We start from the raw sequence: 7,068 nt of genomic DNA, 5'->3' as shown, positions 1-7,068 counted from the left end.
AAGGCACTCCATGAAACAGACTGGCACAGTGGCTGCAACAATGAGCTCAGTAACAAGAACTGTGAGCATGGCACAGATCCGGGCAGTGCTTCGTTCTATTATACACAGGGTCACTATAAGTTGGAACCAACTTGACAGCACAACAACAGCCTATGTCTCCAAAGGCTCTGTCACTATGGGCATTCATATTCCCCACAAGCCCTCAAGCTTTGTCAGCATGGACTTCAATTTGCAGCCTGCCACCTGGTGGCTACAGTAAAATGACTGACGCAGCCAGCTGTTCTCCACTGCTCACTCCTACAGTTCCTGCAGACCAGTCCAGCAATAAGCACTACCCAAGACAAAATGACACATACGGTGGGTCCCAGGACAGCCTTCCCCCCTGACCTCAAAAGAGCATGTGCTCCCCCCTCACCTTCAAGAAAGATGGGTTGAGAGCTTCCAGCCTTTTCTACAAAATATTCAACTCAGTGACAAGTAGTCCCATACATCCATGGCCCAGGCTTCCCCTTGCCAAGATGTGAGTCCAAGGAAACAGACTTCTTCGGGTGGACATGGAACTCAAACCCCCACCTGGCCATGAGATCACATTGTCATCACTGCCATGGCTGCCACCACAGCCACGACCTCCTTCCCCCTCCTGCTGAACTCTCACTGACAAAACAGGACTTGACTAATCGGTCCTGACTAATTTCAGTAAAAAGAGATTATTAATTGATGGATTACAACATTAAAATAGGACCTCGATGTTAAATGAGGACTGCTATTAAGGTACCAGTGGCGTGGACAGGAGACAAAAGATAGCCTTCATAGGAGAGAAAGGGCTTCCTGACTTGAGAGAGAAAATAACACCAGCTCAGCCATAAACACTCAGAGAACCCCCAAAGCACTGAGAGATTTGTGCCCCCGGACAAGAATGGTTGGGTACTGCCTGAGAACTGGTCAGGGAAGGAGGGTAAGACAGGATAGCAACCGACTGCTACATTTTGTCACAAGTCACTTAAGGCTCATGTTTAAAATGAAGAGAATCATCTCTCTCTAGTGTTGGTCCCTTTGGGACACCCAAAGGATAAAAAGATAGTTCATGATGTCCTTCAAAAGACCTCAGATTAAAACCAGTAACTGATAAGACTCTAGAAGAAAACATGGCAGAAATATTTATCACTATTGTTTATTAACTCATGACACCTGGAATAAGAATGGCTCTGGGTGACACCATGGGACTATGTGATGATCAAGTCCAAGAAAAATGATGAAGTGGCAAAAACAAAACAAAACATCATGACCTCTTGGAGAAGGTAGTTCCCAGTCTTCTCCCATTCCAGACACACACTCTATACTGACCCATTTTCCAAAATCATTTTGGCCTTTCAACTGCCCTTGTTTGTTCCCCTCCCCCATTACACTTCCAGCTGACAGCTGATTTCAACAAGATAGTTGCTGGGAAAAAAACTATATCTGATGAAATAGCTCACTCTATGGTGTGAATGACTCTCCACTGAGGACTTATGAAGTCATAAGCTTTGGGATTTCTTGGTGGTACAAATGGTTAATTCATTTGGCTGCTGGCCAAAAGGTTGGAAGTTTGATTCCACTTCAAGGTCCCTTGGAAGAAAGTCCTGGTCATCCACTTCTGAAACATCAGCTATTGAAAACCCATCATGAACTCAACAGCCATGATCTTTTAAAGCTTTTTTTTTAAAAGTTCTTGCTTATTAATTTTTGGTTATTATACTTTTGGTAGGAGTCTGGTGTGGCACTGGAGGATAAGCACTGGACTGCTAACCACAAGACTGATGGTTCAAAACCACCAGCCAGCTGCTCCTTGGAAACCCCATACATGGTCACTATGAGTTGAAACTAACTTGATGGTACTTAGTGACAACAATATTTCAGTAAGTCTGATTCAGTGATAAATTGTGGTAAGTGCAGGAGATTTCTTGGACCTCCTAAAACTACACTCATAGGATTAATATGCCCACATGTGAGACCAAACTCTAAATTAAAAAGCAACACCAAATCTTTCCCATCTTTATATTGTGCCAGTGAGAAAACTGGGTCCTAAAGGTCATGGACAAACACCCCCTTCCCAGCCACCGAGAGGAACCCTAAAACCAGCAGAACTGGGTACCACTGGGTTGCAGTGGGGAAGTGAGTGTCTCCCAGGTGAGACACTTTTCTCAGAAGCCTAGGTATTTGAGCTGCTAGTGGCCTGGCCTCCCAGAAAGAGGCAGATAGTAGAGATGAGGAGCCTTTGTTCCCAGTAAATGACTATGCACTCTTGAGCTGATCTTGTTTCCTGTCTTTCTTCAGTCTCCTCCTGTGTGGTATAATGGGCTGGAAGAGTGGGTCCCTAGGGTTCCTTCTAGCTCTGTGCTCTTGGATGCTCCTGGAAAGATCAACAACTCTGGCCTGAAGCTAGAGGACTGGGCCGTGCAATGGGTTGTGCTTTGGCGCCACCTCGTGGAAGCCAGTAGTATTCTCTATTAAAGGAGTAGTATTCTAGGAGCTCTCTGGTAGCATAGTGGTTACGAACCTGGCTGCGAACCGCAAGGTCAGCAGTTCGAAACTCCCAGCTGTTCCACAGGAGAAAGATGAGGCTTTCTACTCCCATAAAGATTTACAGCCTCGGAAACCCTGTACAGGGTCTCTATGAGTCGGAACCAACTCCACGGTACTTTACAACAACAACAATAACAACTCTAGGCAGGAAGGAGCTCTGGTAGCATAGTAGTTACAAATCGGGCTGCAAACCTCAAGGTCAGTAGTTTGAAACTACCTGCTGTTCCACGGCAGAAAGATGAGGCTTTCTGCTCCCATAAAGATTTACAGCCTCGGAAATCCTATGCAGGGTCGCAGGGTCACTATGAGTAGGAATCAACTCCAAAGCACATAACCACCACCACCACTCTAAGCAGGACTCCTGGTGTGGCGCTGTGGGCTAATGCGTCAGACTATAAAGTTGTTTGAATTGTAAGATTGATGGTTCAAGCTCACCAGCTGCTCCTCAGAAACCCTATACAGGGTCGCTATGGGTCGAAACCAACTTGACGGCACTTAACAACAATTCTAGGCATGGTCACTCAAGCCTTTGGAACTTAAGACTTGAGAAATCTTCTAGTTTGACCCCTCTCATAGTATTGATCTAGTGGGTCTCATAATGTCAACACTGGGGTCTACAAAGTGGTTCCCAGTGAATGCTGACTAGTATCCTATAGCTTCTCTGTTCATAATGTGAGTCGTGGTTTTCCTTCATGAACTTCTTAGAAAAACCAAACTATACCTATTACCATCAAGTCAGTTCTGACTCATAGTAATAAGTAGGGTTTCCAAGATTGTAAACCTTTATAGGAGCAGACAACTTCATCTTTCTCCCTCAGAATGACCGATGGGTTTGAACCACCAACCTTGCCATTAGCAGCCCAATGCCTAACCCATGGCACCACTAGGGCTCCTTAAAAATATGGAGGAGAGATGAGTGAAAATGCAGTTAGAGGCACAAGAGACTGAGCCCAGAACTTTGTACGTGCAGAGCATGTGCTTTACCACTAATCTACATCCCAAATGGCAAGTTACTGAAAACAGCATCTAAAAAACACCCATTGCTGTCCAGTTGCATTTGACTGGAATTGCCCCCATGTGTTACAGAGTGTGATTGTTCTATACGACCTTCTGGGCTGTGGTTGTTATGGAAACACAGCACCAGGCCTGTTTTCCCTGGTGCCACTAGGTAGGCTCGAAATCACCAACCTTCTGAATCAAGCATGGTTTGTACCATGCAGGGTCCAAGCAGTGACTAAACCTCCACTTATTAAGCACCTGGTAGTGTAGTGGTTATGAATCAGGCTGGAAACCTTAAGGTCAGCAATTCAAAACTACCAGCCGCTCTGCGGGAGAAAGATGAGGCTTTGTGCTCCTGGCAAGATTTATAGCCTTGGAAACCCTGTACAGGGTCACTATGAGTCAGAACCGACTCGACGGCATGTAACAACAACAACAGACCTGCTTCTGTCATCTTCAGTCTTCACAACAACCCTTTTCATAGGTGAGATCCAGTTTCATAGGTGAGAAAATTGCAGTTGTTAGGTAAATATCAGGAGCCAGGATTCAAACCTAGAAGGACATGGTACCAATTCCATGCCTCGTCACACAGCATCTCAACCAGCCACTTATCATGAAGCTGAAAACAGCAAGGAGTCCTGGCAGCTATGGAGTGGACCAGAAACCTCTGCTCTGAGCAGATGCCAGGTCTGGGGCAAATCACAAAAAGGTGCTACAGTTAAAGGGGACATTGAGAGTTACCTTGAAGGAAGTAGTGGTAACTAGAGTGGAGGTGGTGGTGGTGGTGATGTGCCATGGAGTCGGTTCTGACTCACAGCACCCCTGTATAGTGTTTCCAAGGCTATAAATCTTTACCGGAGCAGAAAGCCAAATCTTTCTCCTGCGGAACCGCAGGTAGTTTCAAACTGCTGACCGTGAGGTTAGCAGCCCGACTCATAATCACTTCACTACCACAGCTCCTTGGCAACTAGAGCAGCGCTCTTCAAAGTGTGAACCATGAATCCATGTTGGGCTGTGATATCGTTGTGTTTTGAAGTGCCATCGAGTCCATTCTGACTCATAACGACTCTGTATAGGGTTTCAAAGGAGCAGCTGATGGGTGTGAACTACCAACCTTACAGTCCAGTACTGATCCTACAGCGCCACCTCAGGAGCCCCAAACGTGTGTAGGAAATGGGATGACAATTGGACAGAGTAATAGCATGTCTGTTGTATCTAGTAATAAATATCGGGGACAGGGAGCACTCATATTTTGTGTACTATTGCTTTCTTTTTCATTTCTTTGTATTTACAAAAGCACTAGTCCACAATAGACTGGAGACAAGAACACCAGCCCTTCACCCACAAACCTGATGGACTGAATGATGAAGCCTCGGAGTCTGTGCCTTGATTACTTATAACAAATTGAGTAGTGATTTCTTAGGATTCTACAGCACGTTCTGGTTTTAAAAATGTTTTCACACTCGTCTTCTTTGTGCCCACAGTCAATGTGGGCTGAAGGTATAACAGGAATGTGTCTGTTACAGAGGAGACTGGATGCTAGAGAAACAATGAGTGATTGTACAAGATCGCCTCGCCAGAATATCGTGATATTAAACCTAGACTGACAGCTCAGCTCTTCAACTCTGACTCCTACTTGGGTACTCTTTGTGCTCTCAGGAAAAAGCTACAGCCTTCCCCTTTACAATCCTCAGTATGAAGAATCCCTGACCCATTCCTCCAAAGGACAGGCTGATCAGAGAAATACCCCTGGAGATCATGTCTGCACCATCAGATGGCCCCAAAGAGGGTGTTTCCAGCCCATTTTCTCTGCACTGTAGCCAAGAACATGTGTCCTGTGCTGTAGCCAGCACACTGCAAGCACTTAATAAATTACACGGCCTTTTCTGCACTGCCAAATCTGGCCTCAGCAATTTGTACATTAGCCGGCATACAATGAAGCAGTTGTAAAAACAACCCAATCTCATGTGAGAGTTTGGGTTGATTCTAATTCCCTGATGTTGAGGGGAATGCCACCTTGCTCTGTGACAGGTATCCAAACATTGTCTTCAAAATGCCCCCAGAGGTTTGCAGAATACCAACTGAGCTTCTCATAAGATTACATCCTAGACTTGAGGGATAGCTTTCCTCCTAGGATTTGAGACAATGCCATTATTGTGGCAAGATGCAGTTAAGTCTACCTTTGTTCTTTACCCTTATTTAAAAGAAAAATTCATTTAAAAGGGTCCTGATGCTGACAGGATCTCCCAAGTCATGCCTCATTCATTGCTTAACCCTTTTCAGCTGTCAGGAGACTTTTTTCTCCAGAAATGGGGAAGGTCACAGTGAGTCATGTCCCCTAAACTCTCTGAGACCATTCAAAGTAAGAGACCAGGGGATAAAATGAGTAATAAGGAAGATTCTCCCTCCCCTCTCCTATTTCTTGTCCCTGTCCAGGTCTGAGTTCCCCTCCTTATAGATCCATCTTCTATTATGGTACCAAGCAAGGCCTTCAGCTTTGCGTGTATTTACTGGACAATCTCTAGCTCCCCTATTTCCAAAAGCATTTCCAGAATGCTCAAAAGCCAAGGCAGAGAGGAACACTCAGAGGAGAATTAATATGAACTAGTCTCTGTTTTTTGAGTTCTGGTGTGGTGCTGTAGGATAAGCACTTAACCTCAAAGTCGGTTTGAACCACAGGATTCACAGTTCAAACTCACCAGCTGTTCCTCAGAAACCCTATACAGGGTCGCTGTGGGTCGGAATCAACTTAACGACACTTAGCAACAAGAAATGTCTGTTTTGGGAGTCCTGGTGTAGAGCTATAGGATAAGCACTGGACTGCAAGGTCTGCTTGAACCTCAAGGTTGGCATTCAAACCCACTAGCCATTCTTTGGAAACCCTACACAGGGTCATTATGAGTCAAAATTAACTCTATGGCACTTAATAACAAACAATAGTGTCTGGGAAGAAAAAGGTTTGGAGGAAAAGGAGCTAGAGCATCTGCCAATCTTAGCTCTCCTAAGGGACACTGGTGATGGCCCAAAGTCCTCTTTACAGAGCATGAGCAGTTCCCACAGCCCAGGTCACTGCCCCTCAAGTTGAGGCCTGGGCATCATTAACGCCAGTCCACAGCCAAGTGTGGTGCTGTGGGTTAATGTGCTGGACTGTAAAGTCAGTTTGAACTACAGGGTCAGTGGTTCTAGCTCACCAGCCACTTCTCAGAAACCCTAGACAGGGTCGCTATGGGTCAGAAACAACTCAATGGCACACAACAACAACAACACAGCCAAGTGAGTAGTATCCTGTCCTTCATCCTGGCATCTACAAACCCCACCCAACCCCTCACCACTCACTTTGAGTCTGGGGAATTGGATTCCAGGAAAGCAAAAAGACAGGGAGCATTTGAAAGAAAAATCCAGAAGTTGCATCCTTCTGGGTGACAAGAATAATATATTTAATATAAAACTGGCCTACGATTAGACTTAGGGAACAGTAAGCAGGGCTTCGAACAGGTTCAAAATAGT

At 45.3% G+C, this 7,068-nt stretch overlaps 1 protein-coding gene across 1 annotated transcript in view; it reads right to left on the bottom strand.

Annotated features, from left to right (window-relative positions):
- The window catches only part of VWF (von Willebrand factor), a 219,884-nt gene that overhangs the window by 111,376 nt on the left and 101,440 nt on the right, over nucleotides 1-7,068 (bottom strand). The gene's annotated exons all lie outside the window — the stretch shown is intronic.

Source organism: Chrysochloris asiatica, unplaced genomic scaffold (genome assembly GCF_000296735.1).
Source record: "Chrysochloris asiatica unplaced genomic scaffold, ChrAsi1.0 scaffold00050, whole genome shotgun sequence".
Classification (NCBI taxonomy): domain Eukaryota; kingdom Metazoa; phylum Chordata; class Mammalia; order Afrosoricida; family Chrysochloridae; genus Chrysochloris; species Chrysochloris asiatica.
Note: the sequence above shows the minus strand (reverse complement) of the source record. Positions and strands in the feature narration are given on the sequence as shown.